Raw genomic sequence first — 16,094 nt, forward strand, 5'->3', positions numbered from 1 at the left:
CTTATGCACAAAATTAGAATTTTGCATAAAACATTTGCGATTAAAGGGATAGTTCACCCAAAAATGAAAATTAGCCCATGATTTACTCACCCTCAAGTCATCCTTGGTGTATATGACATTCTTCTTTCAGATGAATACAATCGGAGTTATATAAAAAAAAATGTCCTGGCTCTTCCAAGCTTTATAATGGCAATGAATGGCTGATCTGTATTGAAGTCCATAAAAGTGCATCTATCCATCATAAAAGTGCATCTATCCTTCATATAACTGCTCCACACAGTTCTGGGGGGTTAATAAAGGCCTTCTGAAGCGAATCAATGTGTTTGTGTGAGAAAAAGACCCATATTTAAAACTTTACAAACTGTAATCACTTACTTCCGCTAACTGTCGCACACGCTTATGCTTATGACAGTTAGCGGACGTAAGAGATTACGGTTTGTAAAGTTTTAAATATGGATATTTTCTGGCCTTTATTAATACTTTAGTACTTATAATACTTTAGAATTAATACTTTAAAATTGGTGTTATATGATCATATTTTCTTGACCTAGTAAGAACTCTTGCAGCTGCATTTTGGACTAATTGTAGCTTTATTGAGGATGCAGGACAGCCAGCTAATGCATTACAGTAATCTAGTCTTGAGGTCATGAATGCATGAACTAACTTTTCCGCATCAGAGACAGATAGCATGTTCCGTAGCTTAGCAATGTTTCTGAGGTGGAAGAAGGCTGTTTTTGAAACATTTGAAATATGATTTTCAAAAGACAAGTTGCTGTCTAATATAACACCCAGGTCTGCTTCAACTGTATAGCGGATGAAGTAACAGTACATCTTTCTAAGTGCAAAATATATTCTAAGAGATTCTGTGTACAGGTTTTTGGTCCAATAAATAACACCTCAATGTTTTATATCTTTCACACACTCTGTCAGCTTGGATAATTTAGAGATTTCATCTGGTCGTGCTGAAATATATAACTGAGTATCATCGGCACAACAGTGGAAACTAATTCCATGTTTTCTTATAATATTACCAAGTGGTAGCAAATATATTGAGAATAGCAGAGGGCCTAACACAGATCCTTGCGGCACTCCATAATTTACCAACGTTATCTTCGATTTTCCCCCGTTTACAGTTTTTGCCTATTGCTTACACACGTTTTGCTAAATTTGGCTCATTGTGTCAAAACTCTACACACAAGCAAATAAGACACAACATTGGGAAATAAACCATTCACATATATGTCAAATTGAAACTCTACTATCAAAACCTAACAATCCTTTGTCAAAATGTCACTCTGATGACAAAATGATACCCACTTGCATCATATGAATACACTTTCAGATCAGCAGCAACACCCTAGTCTACTTTATATAAAAAAACTACAGTCTTTTGTTTTCAATGTTTTTATTCAGTTACATAGAGGGCATGTTTTCACAACAACCAAAAAATGAAGTAATTAATTCAAAATCATTACATTAGTATATTTTACAGTACAGTAAATTCAGTTAAATCAAAAATAAAACAAACAATACACTACTGTAAACACAGAAAAACACAATTGTGCGCAAGTGGGCTTATGGATCCTGCCGTCTGTTGGGGTCTGGCCACAGGATCTCATCAACATCACAAGCAATGTCTTCTCTTGCTAAGCATCGGGGAAAATATCCCCTTGTGTGCCAAATCCATCCCTGGATTGGCCTCACCTCAATGTCTCCGCAGGCCTGTTCCATTGCCTGCAGAAGAGGCATACGGGCATGTGGTTGGTGGTCATATACGCGCCATCTCCAAGCGGAAAAAAATTACTCTATAGGATTTAGAAATGGCGAGTAAGGGGGCAAGTACAGAACTTCAAATTGATCATGGTTGGTGAACCAGTTCTGGACCAGAGCAGCCCGATGGAAACTGACATTATCCCAGACAACAACAACCCTGGGCTGCTCTGGTCCATCCTGTACAACTGCATCATGAAGTGTATCTAGAAATGTGATTATGTGTTGCGCATTATAGGGACCCAGTTTGGCATGATGGTGCAGTAGCCCTCGAAGACTTATGGCAGCACACAATGTGATATTTCCCCCGCGCTGCCCCGGGACGTGCAAAATTGCCCTTTGGCCAATTATATTACGTCTTCGTCGTCTGTTTTTGCTAAGGTTGAATCCAGCCTCGTCAATGTAAATACATTCATGCGGCTGGGCAGCTCCATCCATGTCCAAGATTCTCTGTAACAAAAAATACATGTTGTGGATGGCTTTACTCAAAGCACACACTTACACTACTACATATACAGAACCGACCCATCCCACCACACAGGTACCGGTGTAGCTTTCTGAATGAATCTATGTGGTACTAATCCAGTGGTACATATTCATCTGTTGCTGGACTGCACCCATTCTTTATTGTAAATGTAAAGGACGGAAACACTTACCTGTACATATTCATGTCGAAGTTCTTTGACCCTGACACTATTCCTCTCAAATGGGACTCTGTACAGTTGCTTCATGGTCATGTTGTGCTTTACCAAGATCCGTCTGATAGTTGTGATGCTTACTCAATTTATGTTGTTGAATACTTGCCTATCTGCAAGTATTTGTTGCTGTAGCTGGTGGAGACGGATTGCATTGTTTGCTCTGACTAGGTTCACTATGGCAAGTTCCTGCTGTTCGGTGAACAGGCGTTGGCGTCCACCCCCAGCAGGTCTTCTAGCCCTTCTGTAGAAAAATGCAACCACAAATTGTTCCCATTTGCTTCTTTTTTACAGTACTGTGTATACTGAATTTTACTGTATTTACCATACACAGTACTGAAACATCTCAACACGTTATCACGGTATGTTTCACAAAACTACCACTTTTGTTGAAAAAGGAGCATTAGCCACCCTGGAATACAATACATGTGATACAGTAACGTGATATGATACAGTACTGTAAATACTCTGTAAATTACTGTAAATACAGTCTGAGTAGAGTAGAGAGTTGAAGACATACCAGTTTTCCAGTCGGAATGTCCTTATTATGGATGAAACTGTGAAGCGGCTTAGATTAGGATGGACTCTCTGCCCAGCTTCCCTCATAGTCAGGCCATGGTTGATGACATGGTCCACCAAAGTTGCTCTTATGTCATCCGAAATAATGGTCCTTGCGTGGCCTCTTTGACCACGTCCTCCTCCTCTCTCTCTCTGTCCTCCTCTCTCTCTCTGTCCTCCTCTCTCTCTCTGTCCTCCTCTCTCTCTCTGTCCTCCTCTTCCTCTTCCTCTGCCTCTAGCTCTCCCTGCCTCCATGCTTGCAAAGTTCTCAAAATGGCTTAACTGAGGCCTTTTTGTAGCTGGCTGATTGGTGTTCATTTTTGTAAGTAAGTGTTTTCAGGTGTGTGTCTATGTCTTTTCAGTTAACCAATGTGTGTTGTATTTTGAATAGATGTGTTTTCCCAATGGTACCCTGAGATTTCATTTTTGAACTAAGTGTCTTATGTATGAAATAGTGTGTAGTGTCTAGGAGCAAGTGTGTTGCAGAAAGGAGCAAGTGTGTTACAAAATTGCAACTAAAGTGCAAAGCAGCGCTTTTGTTTAAGGTATGGTTACACTTTGTTTAAGGTATAGTAACAACAACTTCAAGTTTTGTTACTTTGGTTTAAGCATGTGTCTATAGTGTTCAAGCAACGGGCAAAAACTGTAAATAGACAAATTAGTAACGCTCTGATAGATACGATCTAAACCACTTTGATGCCTGTGCCTGAATACCAGTGTAATTTCCATAATAAACCCAGTTTTATGATGGATAGATGCACTGTTATGGACTTCAAAACAGACCTACCCATTCACTGCCATTATAAAGCTTGGAAGAGCCAGGACATTTTTTAATATGACTCCGATTGTATTCGTTTAAAAGAAGAATGTCATATACACAACCATGGGCTAATTAAATTTTTTGGGTGACCTATGTGTTCAAGAGACCTAATTTATCACTTCCTGGGAAATTGCCGCAAAATATCTGTAATATAAATGTAAGTTACTGCAATCTGTGATCTTTTTTCTAATTCGGATACCTGATGGGAGGAAAATGTAACCAAATCATTTAGATGACAGGCTTTGGCTCAAGCATTTCAAAACGACCAAACCAGCACTTGAGATGCTGTTCGATGTGATTGGTTCTCTGGTTAGTTCAGTTGTCCAGTCACATCCTCTGTTGAGGCAAAGTCACAAGAGTTTTTTGTTGCACATCAAGGGATTTATTCAGTAAATGTGTTTCCATCATAGTTTATGCGCAAAAAACTATCCACCTCAATCAGGAATATTATAGTTAACTGAAACGGATACTAAAACCATGAGAAAAAAATAAGAATTATTTTATTTCACTTAGTTGCCAAGCCAACATTTCTCATTTTAATTTAGTTTACCTTGATGTACTAAAATAACTAAAGTTAAAACTGAACAAAAAATTTATGAAAACTATAAAACTATGGTAACACTTTAGTATGGGGAACACATATTCACTATTAAGTTGCCTCAATAAACTCCTAATTCTCTGCTTATTAATTGTTCGTTTTTGTAGCATTTAAGTTTAGGTATTGGGTAGGATTAAGGGATGTAAATGCAGAATAAGGCATTAATGCTCTATATATCTATATAACAGCCAATATACTAGTAATATGCTTGCTAATAAGCAACTAGTTAATACCGAGAATTGAAACCTAACATAAAGTGTTACCAAAACTGTAGTAACTCAATTATACTGAAATAACACTGGCCTCAATTGAGCACAAGTCTTTATGTGAATTTTTAGAATCAGAAATTCTGATTTCTGTGCAATATCTTGGTAATTGCTTCCAGCCTTTTGTAAAAGCACCTAAATGGATTGCTCTGTGTGTTGTTTAAGATGAAAACATTTTGAAATAGTCCTAATAATTGTCCCTTAACTACTTTTCTTGGCGGATGAACCTGGTTATTTGTTTCTGATGTCATTTCTGTTGGGTGGATTTTAACTAAATCATTTCTTTCTGATTTATTTGCATGCATCATATGAAAGCTATAGCATCACTGGCTTTTAGTGATTTGACTTTGATTTTTGTGTTATTCTGCCGCAGTGTCTTGACCCATAGGCTTTACTGTTAGTGTATCACTGTAAAGGAGGCTAAGGGATTTTCTGGGGTAATCGACAACATGTCACAGATACTGTCAGTACAGCTTAACTGGTACTGAACTGGAATATTCCTATAATGTGATCTGAAGACTTCATATGGGAGAGTGTCAGTAATGCTGATGTTGTGTGAAAGACTCTGGTATGTGTGTGTGTGTCTGTGTGTGTTGTTCTGGTAAACTCTACATTATGAGGACAAAATGTCCCCACAATGAGGGCAATATCTGAAATCCTTGTCTTTGTGGGGACATTTTTGGGCCCCATGAGGAAAACAGCTTATAAATCATATAAGTGATGTTTTTTGAAAATGTAAAAATGCCTGTAGTTTTGTGTGATGGGTAGGTTTAGGGGAAGGGTTAGTGTAAGTGGAGAGAATATACAGTTTGTACAGTATAAAAACCATTACCCCTATGGAAAGTCCCCATAAAACATGAAAACCCAATGTGTGTGTATGTATTTGAGTGTGAGAGAGAGTGTGTGTGCGTGTGTGTGAATGTGTGTGAGTGTGTGTGTGCGTGTGTTTTTGTGTGTGCGCTGAGGCAGTATTCATGTCTGTTGGGTTGTTCGAACTCTCTCTCTCTCTCTCATCCCTCAGAAAGACTGATTTCTTCACAAAAGGACAAATCTGTTAGATCAGCTGGCTATCAGTCATATGAAACACACATACACACACACCTCGGGCAGGTCAGGCTCAGGGGATCGTTTTCATCGTTTGACATTTTCATATCCATCATCATATGCTAAACAGAGAGAGCAGCTATTAAAAGAAAGAGCTGTCTAAACAAATCACAGAAAGAAAAGTGGTCTCAAACTTCACTATCAAGAAGATCAATTATAGTTGTTTCCACTTTTTAAGTATCTAATTTGATGTACCTTTGTTTCCTTCTTATTAATAAATAAATATAAGTATAACTAAAGATATGAGCAGCAATTACAAAGCTGAACCGTGACATTGTGAAGTTTGTAGTAGTAGATTAACCATTAAAAGCGAAATCGAACGAACGAACGAACTGGTGTGACGTAATTTTGGTCAAAATCAGGCTATAACACAGACAATTATTTGGTGTTCGTTTTGGGAGTTCATAACAGCTTGCCAAAGCAAAATTTCCAGAAAGGTTTGCTCTGCTGCTAAACACCTTCATACTACCATTGGTCTGTGGTGATTATATTCTCGGTAGGTGTGGCTCTGAGGCTCCGCCTTCTTTCATTTCTTCTTCTTTCATCCATACGACTCCTGGATGTTAATAAAGGCCTTCTGAAGCAAAGCGATGGGCTTTTGTAAGAAAATATCCATATTTAAAGGCCCCTGAAACAGTGGCGTAGGCAGAAAGTTGATGATGGGTGGGCCTCTAATAGTGTGGGTGGGCCGGAGTAATTCGCATTACCCCCTTCATTTGGAAGAAGAAAAAAAAATCAGACTGAAACATAGCTAAAAGTATTCCATAGCCTATATGTTGGACCTTTTATTGTCTATTGTCTTTTAATATAGTCAACTTCTACATGTTGATGCCTTCTCGGGCCCCCGTACGAGCTGTGTTTGTAATGTTTGAGCATGACGTGCGGATGGACCGTTTGCAAGGTTGATTTAAAATTCCGCTATTGCTACTAGTGTTGCAGAAACTAAATACTGTAAGCACTAAGCTCAGTGCGATCTATCAACGTGTGGGCGGCTGTAACGTGTAACGCTGTAACCTGATAACTATATCACAAAGATAAATCACAATGTCCTGTATCGACAACCTGCCATTAATAAACGTACTCACAAATATTACATGCAAATATATGATTGCCATGCCACGGCGGGCCAGAACCTACCCATAGCCTACCTTGTATGGCTGATGTCATTTGCTAAACAAGTCGGAGTTAGCTGGGTTTTGAATTGAAAATGTTGATGTTTATCACTTATCAGTTAGTTCACTTTCAAACGACAAAAGTGTTATGGTGTCCTGTCATCTTTGTCAAGACATGTTTCTTTCTTAAACTGTCATAACTGACAGTTTAGCCATTTTTTCAATAACAAAAAAGATGTTGCTAGTTGGATTCGAATCCGCTTATTGCCGCGAACATAACATTAGGCTACTACTGGCGTGACGTAACTGACGAGACGAATTAGCATGTTTGGATTAATATTATAATGGAGTTCTAAAGCATGACAAAATAAATCACATTTAAAATAATTACTGAAGAATTGTTAAACGTTAGAAAATAGTATTATTAAAAAAATATGTATTTCCCTGGATCTGACAGGATGGGCAAGCTGTCAATGTAGCTACGCTAGTGCCCTGAAATCAAAATGGAAGTTTTTTAGCTTTTAGTATGACTACGCATTTAGGAGATATAAGCATTCAAAACTTACAGTCTCTCTCTGTATTTCAAAGCGACATGGAGGAGATTACGATGATAAACAGATAGAGATTAGGAGGAAACTGTGGCTTTACCAAACAGAAAGGCTCTAGTCAAACTGTGGTATTGACGAAACGCTATTGGCTGTTTAAAAAAAAAGGGAGGAGCTGCTAAAAGCTGGAGCCGTTTCAGGGGAAATTATGTCAACACATTGAATAATGCTGCGGGTTTCAAGGCACTTCAGTGGGCCTTTAAAACTTTATAAACTAAAATAACCCCTGAGGTGATGTAGGAGGAGTGTAAGATTTGACGCCTCTTGCGGTTCAAACAAATAGGGCTGGGCAACAAACTCAAGCCCCTCTTCTCTTATATCGAAATCTTACGACATTTCTCTTTAAAACATTCTTGTTTTTAGACTCTAATTCATGACCGGTGTTTTGTTTTTCTCTATCCTCTGCGCTTCCACGTTCATCAAAGTTTTAAATATGGATATTTTTCTCACACAAACGCTTCAGAAGGCCTTTGTTAACCCACCGGAGCAGTGTGGATTACTTTTACGATGGATGAATGCACTTTTTTTGGGATTCAAAATCTCGACCCCCATTCACTACCATTATAAAGCTTTTAAAAAGGAACAATTTTGTACCTAAAGGGTGCATATTGATAACTTAAAGGTACATATGAGTACCAAAAGTGTACATATTAGTACCCAAAAGGAACAAAAGTGTAGCTACCGCTTTTGTAGCTACCCTTTTTTTCTGAGAGTGTATGAGCACAGTATAGCGGCTGACCGGTGAGAGACTTTTTATTTTGTTAATGAAAATAACATTAGAATAATGTTACATATAGTTACATATAGACATATGACATAATGACATTTAATATATAGGGGGAAAACAAAACAAAAACAAATACATTCCACGCCTTCTGTGCTCTAAAAATAGGCGAGAAAAGCATTGCAGTAAATGCAGTGTCATCTTACAGTGTGTGAACGGATGAGCTCAGACTGCGGGAACACAACTCCTGCAAACACACAAACCTGCAGGGTTTCCTGAGAAAGAGCTCAATGTTCGGTCTGTTCCTCATAGATTGGCCCTGCTGAGGAATGTAATGTACAAAAGCAAATTGTTTTCCAGGTGCAGAAGCAGTGAACAGAAGCTGCCTGAGCTGCAGCATGTTATGCGACATCAAACGTGATTGCAAAATTAACTAGATTTGTACATTAATGAGGAAATTTGAGCTTGCCTCTTATATGCCTGGTTTCCCAGACTAAAATGCATGTTTGAGCTGTTTTAACTGAACGCAACTTGCACTGACAAATCTTAAAATATATCAGTGCCATTGTCTCAAGATGACACCAGTAATGTTTTTTTCTAAGGCACGTTTATAAAAGCTACTTAAATGTCCTAATTGAACTATGTCCTAATCCTGGCTTAAAGGGTAACTAAACCCCAGCTCAGAGCTTAACTCCACCCACTGGCAATTTTTTAAAAATGCTGGAAAAGTGGGCAGAGCCCAGCGGAGACAGAGGGGATGAGGGCGTGCACCTGAGATTGATTGACAGCTGTCTGACTCGTGAATCGCAAAGATGGAGAATGACTGGAGTGACGCCAGTAGCTTTGCAACAGAGCGGTCATTCTCCCCCACCTTCCCCTGAAGTGGACGAGGGTGAATTGTCTGTAGACACAGACCCAGAGCCTTATCAATGCGAGCCACTGGCTCAAACTGCGTTAACTCCCGATGCCGACTATGCTAGCGAAGCAGCAGCGCCGGAGAGAATGAGACACCTGACCTAATCTATGAACAGTCAAATCCTTATACTGAATGCCACTAAAAATAGATCAGATATCTGATAATCATACAATGTATTTTTATTCAAATTAACTGAAGCAATAAGCAGCGCAGGACCAATAAGTTCAGACCTAATAGCCTATTATAAACAGATTTCCTCAAATAAAAGACTATATATGCCAGCACGTTACGGTATGGTTGTTCGTTACCACGGCAATCACTTGCGTGTCAGGGTTTGAAAGCGCGTCTCATGTATGAAACTTATTTGTACACATGACGGGCGTCAATAATATCACAAGAAAAGCCTGACGTGTACTGACAACTGCATTATTTAACCGCATTTTCTTCATTACTGTGCAAAAGGCCATGTTCAAGTTCAAATTAGTTCATTGTTATAGTTGTACAGTGTTCTGTATACGTGTTGCGTCTGCCGAGTAGGCGGAGCTTAATCTGAAGTCTCACGCATTCTGTGAAGAACAACGTGAGGCAGATGAACGGCAATGAAGGAAAGGAAGAAATGCGGTGCGTGTTATCATTGAAAATAAACGAAGCCCAGTGGATGAAGGCCATTAAACTATAGATTGATCATAGAGCACTCAGATGTGAGCAGTTTGGCATTTGCAGATGTGATGGTCGGTCAATGTTGTGTGAATGCTCCGGTGGTCAGTGGAATCGTATGGTGAATGAATACCATTAAGTGCGTCATTGCAGACTAAGCATGTTTATGTTTATCCAGTGGACCATGCTCAGCACATATCACACACCCATCACGTGCACTCGCTGTTACAGTTTTTCTCAGTCGCTTTGGTACATTTCTCGAATCATCCCCGACATTTGCAAAACAGTAAGTCCATTTCTCAAAACAATTCGTACAAATAGCAAAACACAATGGATTACCTGCAAAAGCCAGTCTCTTGCTCAAAATCCTTAGTTCATCTCTCAAAAGTAAATATCTGTGTCAATGAACATGTCAGTGCCATCAGAATGACAAGTCCTTGTGTCATTGTGTCTGAATAACACAGTCAAATTGCTTAGTCATGTTGTCAATATAACTGTACTCTGGAGGGATGTTCTGATGTAAATATATGGCTAAAATTTTCATGACAATTATTGTAAATTGTAGGTTACACCTTAGTGTATGTGGGAGTTTGATTGCAAGAGACTGGACAAGATTCACGTTTACACTTTTACTGTTTGTACTGTAATTTGTTGACAGACCATGTCATTGCGATACAGAAAGGAAAAGACAGCACTGCATAGCACAAAGAAAAAACCCCCCAGAAAAACAAAAGTAGAAATGTGAACGTCTAACGGAAATGTATAGAAATATGCTTGTCATTTTATGACAACTTGTTCAACCATTTTGCATGTAAAGACTTATGCTATGAACTAATGTCTTAATGTTGTGGGGGGTGAGACTATTCAACAGAGACCCATTATAATACATTCTGATCAACATGACATAAGCGACTGATAATGTAGGAAACAGCGGAGAATTGTTCATAATCATTTGCATGGATGTACACAAGCATTTGCAACTTGTTCAAAGAAATGAGAAACTGCTTTTTTGATGTGCACAAGTGACACAATGATGTGAGAATTGAACAGGTAGTTTTGAGAATTTCAATTCTGATCTGAGAAATGTACCAAAGCGACTGAGAAAAACTGTAATATCTCATCGCATGAAGCCTATCAGGACCAGAGAAGGACGTCAGGATCTATGTTTGAGGATATCAGCACCCTCATTTCCTTAGGTGGACTTTCTCTGGAGCACTTGGGACTGAGACTGAGTACACTTATTTTCACCCCGTCACTGCCTGATATCAATCATTGTATCTTTTGCATCAAAGCACACTGTTATATTGTTTGGTTATTTCCGTAGGCCTACGATATTTTATTTGTTTGTATTTGTGGACATTGTGAGCAAATGATTCATTCTTGCATTTAACCAATCAATACATTGAGTGAATTTGATCTATTTCTCTGGCGTCTTTACTCCTCTCCTAGACACTGGACATCAATATGCTACTTCATGTATTCTGACTTATTTACACTGTTAAAGAGTTGATTCTCATGCTAAACATGGCCAAAATTTAAAAAATATGTGTTAAACATATGGCATATGAGTATTGACATACGAATAAACATGAGTATTTCTGTGCCAAATAGGATTCGAACAAGTTTCGGAAAGTTATTTTTGAGTATGGCCCTGTATGATGTCCTAAAGGGCAAAATTACTTGTATGGGTACTTCTCCGAGCGCACATCAACCAGAGCGAGAGCAAGAGAGAGAGAGTTTTTAGACCACAAAATCAACAGTGTCACTAAAGGAGTGTGTTTCTGGTTGTGAGGGAAAGATAACCTTTATCAGCTTCCCAAATAATCCAGCGTTAAGGAAACAGTGGATTCGGTTTGTGTTTCCGGGGGAGAAACGGAGTTCTGCAAATGTGTTTGTTTGTTCCCGGAGTCGAAACCGCAGGCGGTGAGTGAAACTGCATCAAATGTCTGTGTTTTGTTGGCAATCGGCGCATAAGTGCATATAATTTGAATAACACAAACGTATAGTGAATCGAAAGTTATCCAGGGATCATGCCATGATGTAGTGTGTGTGTGTGTCTGTGTGTGTGCACTCATGACTCCGCCCACTGCACGCCTTCATGAGTTCGTCTGTTTTCGGAAAAAGTCGGTACAGCATTTCTGTCTTTTATAAATATGATAAAACTAAAGACTCTTTGGCGATTTGAAGGATGTAATACTACTCTATAGGTACTCAAGATTAACTGTGAAACTGTGTATTTTATGTACCCTTTAAAATTAAACTGGCACACGAGGGGGAAAATTACACACGGCAGCTTAATATAGCAGTATATTGCTAATGTATTTTAGGTAATTCAAGAAAACAAGATAATTGAGTTCATTAATCAGGAGTTGGCTGTTACATTGGCTCTGAATTCATTTGTGTCATTGCCTTTATCTCAGATTTGCGCTCTTGTGTGTAGAACTGCTTTCTTGCTTGATTCAGCATCTTGTGTACAAAAAGCCCCAATTACGAGAGTCTCCCGAGCCGCAGCTTCTAGTATAAAAGTGTTTACATGACTTACAGTCACATTAGGAGAGTATTTTCGGGTGGCCGAGTTCCACATTCACCTATCACTGAACTTATTGTCATTGTGCATTTCTGCGTTGTTACCTTGTGAGCTAAAATTGTGAAATATTATTACAATTTAAAATAACTATTTTCTATGTGAATAAATAGTAAAATGTAATTTATTCCTGTGATCAAAGCTGAATTTTCAGCGTCATTACTCCAGTCTTCAGTCACATGTAGGGTTGCCACCTTTAGTGTGGCCAAATAAGGGACACCCATTCATTAATTTCTAAAGAACTCTTTAGAGCCTATTTGGTGCACTTTAAAGGGATAGTTCACCCAAAATGAAAATTCTGTCATCATTTACTCGCCCTTATGATGTCCAAACCTGTATGAGTTTCTTTGTTCTGCTGAACACAAAAGATATTTAGAAGAAAGTTTGTAACCAGGCTGCTTTGGGGGCACCGTTGACTTCCATATTAATCTTCCTGTGTGTTTAACATAACAAAGAAATGTATACATGTTTGGAACAACTTGAGGGTGAGTAAATGATGACAGAATTGTCATTTTTGGGTGAACTGTCCCTTTAAGCAGTCATTCTGAACCAGTAATCACTTTTTTGAATGTCAAAAATGTTTATTTTTTTTATGAATTTACTTAAATTATGACTATATTATCATGTAATTATTTGTCCCATTTTTATCTAAATATTTTTTAAATGTCATAAACTTTATATGACAGGATTATTTATTATGTATGATTAATATAGCCTAGCTAAATTATAAATTAATAATAACATTTATTAGGCTATAATCTATTAATTACCCTGTCTAAAAAATTAATTATTCTGTCTGCCAAGCTCTGATAATGTATGGAATATTATATGATATATTATCCATTAAAAAAAACTATAGGCCTACACCTTTAGAAGCACGGATGTGTGTGTCACATAGAGCAGTCTGTCACCGCTGCTGCTTTAAGTCAGACACTGAAATGCTTCTCATAAAGTGTGCAGTTGGCCTGAAGTTCATCATGAGCTCCTGGACAGACCCATTGATACTGTAGGTTTCCACTGAATGAAGCCCTAGCTTGACACTTTGTCCATTCTCTTCGTCCGTATCCACATCAATAAATCCACAGAACCACTCGTGAAAAAATGAATCCGTTTACTCGTTTAGCAACAAAAAACATAATCACAAGAATATTACAGAAAATTAAAATAAAGGAAGAGAGAGAGAAAAGGTCAAAAAACCATGAGGCTCCACTCTCTGCTTGCCTGACTCAGATAACTTTTTTTCCCCTCACAATCTCGCGAGTTTTACCCGCAATTAAAGGTGCCTGCAGTTAAAGGTAAATTTCGATAACACATAAATTAAAATGATTTATCAACTGCATTTAGGCTCCTACAGATACCTTTTTGATATTCAGCTCTATATCTGGAGATCTTGCGTTCAAACGGTGGACGCGACGCGAGTCGACATGTTTTTTTTAAAAAACACGCAAGTTTACAGGCACACACTGGGACAGCGCATGTTCTCGAGACTCCACCGCTATGGCAACAAAGCCGCTAACGCAATCACGCACAAATGAGCTCCTGTACTACTTGTGAAATTGATTTCTTTATATTTGCTATCAGTTTTCTCCACACTGCAAAATCTGTATGTTAATTGAACTATGTGTGGACCTATGTAAAATATGGGACAATTTGCATCCCGTATTGGTTTGATACGGGACGCGTCATTTTGCTTGTAAATACGGGACGATTCCGTATTTTACGGGACGGGTGGCAACCCTAGTCACATGATCCTTCAGAAATCATTCTAATATGATGATTTGCTGCTCAAGACACATTTATGATTATTATCAGTGTTGAAAACAGTTGTGTTGCTTCACGGGATACATTTTTTCAGGATTTTTGATTAACAGAAAGTTCAAAAGAACCGCATTTATTTGAAATAGAATCTTTTGTAACATTATACATGTCTTTACTGTCACTTTTCGATGCATCCTTGATGGATAGAAGTATTTTCTTTCAACAAACAAATCTTACTGACCCCAAAATTGTGAATGTCAGTGTATATTGTCTGACAGATTGTAGAACATCTCAACAAATCCATCTCAGTTTACTTGATCCTGCCCGTTCAGAGTTTATCTGTGGAAGCCACAGACAGAACTTGATTATTCTGAATGCCGATCCGTGTCTTTCTTTGAATGGATTGTGGTTGAGACACACACGAATGAAGGGATTTGTGGGTAATGCTGGCTTTCCCGAGATGGACAGACTGCTCGTTATCTCTGAGATCAGTCTGAACGTCCGTCCGGAGCGCTCAGCATCTGTTCCGCCCACAGACCTCCGTGTCAGAAATCAAACGCTCGGCTGTTCCGGTGAAGGAACACTGACACGGATGGAATAAGCTGGATAACTGCAGTTGTTCTCCAGACAGATCGACACCTCCACAAGATGATTGTGTGGCAGTCTAGTGTTCATCTGGATCTCTGGTGTCGTTGAGAAGGCTGGTTTCTGAGCTCGCATGGAAGTTCAGTGTGTTGTGTTGTGTTGTTGTTGTTCTTCTTAAAGGTATAGTTCACCCAAAAATGAAAATTAGCCCATGATTTACTCACCCTCAAGTCATCTGAGGCGTAAATGACTTTCTTCTTTCAGACGAATAAAATCAGAGTTATATTAAAAATGTTCTGGCTAATCCCAGAATTATAATTTTTGTCCATAAAAAGTCCATAAAAAATGCATCTGTCCGTCAAATAACGTGCTCCACGCGGCTCCGGGTGTTAATAAAGGCCTTCTGAAGCGAATCGATGCGTTTGTGTAAGAAAAATATCCTTATTTAAAAATTTATTTCATTTTTTTCTATGGCTCTGCATCAGCCGTCCCCGCGCCATCACTTCCGGCGAATAAGGTCAAAATACATGCAAAATACCGGCGCAATCATAGATATATACATAGATTCCTCATTAGTGCCTGCACGGATCGGTCGAATGAGGCCTCTACGTATATATATCTTTGATCGTGCCAGTATTTTGACCTTATTCGCCGGAAGTTATGGTGCTGGGAATACTAGATGACATTCGTCTGATAAGAGGTAAAAAGATAACATAAATTTTGAACTGCAAAGAGGCGCGGGCGCTACACTTTCGGAAGGCGATCGGCCGGAAGCTCGATAATTTACTTTATAAAGTTTTAAATATGGATACTTTTCTTACACAAACGCATCGATTTGCTTCAGAAGGCCTTTATTAACCCCCCGGAGCCATGTGGAGCAGTTATATGATGGATAAATGCACTTTTGTGGACTTCAAAAACAGAGCAATATTCACTGCCATTATAAAGCTTGGAAGAGCCAGGACATTTTTTAATATAACTCTGATTGTGCTCGTCTGAAAAAAGAATGTCATATACACCTAGGATGGCGTGAGGGTGAGTAAATCATGGGCTATTTTTAATTTTTGGGTGAACTAACCCTAAAATATAATAACATATTTTTTTAAAGTTTGCTTTTCTATATCTTGCAAATCAGTTTTGGATGAATTTAATGTTTGAATCAATTAGCCCATAATTAAAATAATTATGTTAATTTAATGTTTCAATCAATTAGCCCATAATTAATATAACTTTTTAATCTTTTTACCGGACACATTTTTTTTAATTATTAAAAATTATATTCCTTTTTTTTTTTTAATGAGCATAAATTAAAAGCAGTACAACAAATACTACCATGATATAT

At 38.3% G+C, this 16,094-nt stretch overlaps 1 protein-coding gene across 1 annotated transcript in view; it reads left to right on the plus strand.

Annotated features, from left to right (window-relative positions):
• trpc7b (transient receptor potential cation channel, subfamily C, member 7b) overlaps positions 1–16,094 on the plus strand; it is a gene marked incomplete at both ends in the record, with an annotated part of 117,159 nt that overhangs the window by 15,364 nt on the left and 85,701 nt on the right. The window lies entirely within an intron of this gene.

Source organism: Gobio gobio (assembly GCF_949357685.1).
Source record: "Gobio gobio genome assembly, chromosome: 16".
NCBI classification, from domain to species: domain Eukaryota; kingdom Metazoa; phylum Chordata; class Actinopteri; order Cypriniformes; family Gobionidae; genus Gobio; species Gobio gobio.